The sequence below is a fragment of the Poecilia formosa genome, unplaced genomic scaffold, assembly GCF_000485575.1.
Source record: "Poecilia formosa unplaced genomic scaffold, Poecilia_formosa-5.1.2 Scaffold2002, whole genome shotgun sequence".
Taxonomy (NCBI): domain Eukaryota; kingdom Metazoa; phylum Chordata; class Actinopteri; order Cyprinodontiformes; family Poeciliidae; genus Poecilia; species Poecilia formosa.
The window spans coordinates 1-1,655 of record NW_006801941.1 but is presented as its reverse complement, the minus strand read 5'-3'; the positions used below and the strand labels follow the sequence as shown (position 1 = coordinate 1,655).

At 35.7% G+C, this 1,655-nt stretch overlaps 1 long non-coding RNA gene across 1 annotated transcript; it reads left to right on the top strand.

Annotated features, from left to right (window-relative positions):
• The first annotated feature begins 6 nt into the window (after positions 1–6).
• Positions 7–1,580, top strand: LOC107835363 (uncharacterized). The gene is made up of 2 exons (XR_001661164.1): positions 7–273; positions 1,180–1,580. It is a non-coding gene; the product is annotated as an uncharacterized LOC107835363 (long non-coding RNA).
• Positions 1,581–1,655: the final 75 nt, after the last annotated feature.

Sequence of the window (1,655 nt, the reverse complement as noted above, 5' to 3'; positions counted from 1 at the left end):
TGACCTTCTACTGACCTCCAGCTGACCTCCTGTTGACTTCTTGCTGACTTCCTGCTGACCTGCTGACCTCCAGCTGACCTCCAGGTGACCTTTAATAATGTGGTGTTTTCGGACAGCAGTGACTGCAGTTCGTCTGCTGGTTGTGTTTTTTGAAGGCAGGTGTTTCACATGTCCGGCGAAGTTCCTCCCTCCATGTCTGGGACCTGTGGCTCCTCCCTCGGAGGAAACATGTACATATTTGGAGGATGTGATGACGGCGGACAGACCAATCAGGTTAGAGCTCCTCACCTTGCTCTTCTGTTGTATAATTAAGATTATATGATTATTTTTTGTGAGCCAGTATTCATTCCCCTGAACTTAATAACCTTTTGCTCCAATCATAACTTTCAGTATTTTGTTGGGTTTGAATGTAACTGACACAATTTTATCATGGAAGAAATATTTTACATATTTTTCAGATTTATCACAACATTTTGTGTTAGCTTTGTGATGACAATAAAACAATTTATTACATCTTTTTTAGGTAACTATATGGTAGCATTTAAAACCCCACAAACAAATTTTTGTTCCCATTTTAAATGATTTTCTTCAGCACATCGCCTACTTAAAGAAGTGTGATTTTTATCACTAAGCTGCACACAGTAACTACATTTAATCATAATTTAAATTTGTCTGATGCTCTTAACAAACAGTGGAGAAAGTAGTACAAAGTTTACTGTCTGTTTTGTATTGTTTAAACATAACTAATTGTTATATATATTATATTATTGAGATGATAAATTAAACGTCTTATTTTAAAAATAAATTTTCACAATAAATGCAGTTTCTTCTTTGAACATATCTCATGTGTTGGTTTTTGTAAATTTCCTCTTTTTGTTCAGTCTCATTTTTTGTTAGTTTTCATATTTTTTCCTTTGTTGCTTTCGTTATTTTTACTTTAATATAGTTTAATATTATTATTCTGTCTTTCTGTGCATTCTTCCATGTTGCCTCTCATTTATCCCTTTAATGATACAATAGAAATATGTCCAGCTGTCACTGGGAGAAAAGCAGGATCCTCTGTGTAAATGCAAAATAATTTGATGCGTTTAAATGTTTGATAAAGTCATAATCAGCCTCAATTAGCCTAATAAATGTAACTGAACTCTGTTAATGTGAACGTCTGACTGTGTTTTCCAGATGTTCTGTGTCGACCTGACAGACGGTCGATACGTGTGGAAGAAGATCATCCCGCTCTGTGGCTCTGCTCCCTCACATCGAGACAAACTGTCCTGCTGGGTTTATAACGGAAAGTGAGGAAGTCAAAACGACAAATTCCTTATTTTCAATGTGTATCAGAAGTTGATACCAGGCAGTTTTAGAAAAACAGTGACACCATCCCAGAATCGACAGGCTTGAGTTTGTAAAAATGTTAGTTTGGGAAACTATGGTTTAAAAAATCTTTTAAACAAGCTAAACATGAGTTTAGACAAAGACAAACTCTTTGTCTCTAAAAACAACATGGCTGCACAGATTACCTCTGCATGCACAGCATTTCTGACATTCTGCCTGTTCGACAAAAGACAAAGGGGCTGGAAGCATGGCCCAAGAAAACAACAAAAAAGATGCAGCTTATTAGAACTGTTAATAAAGGTATAATTTAAAGACATTTATTT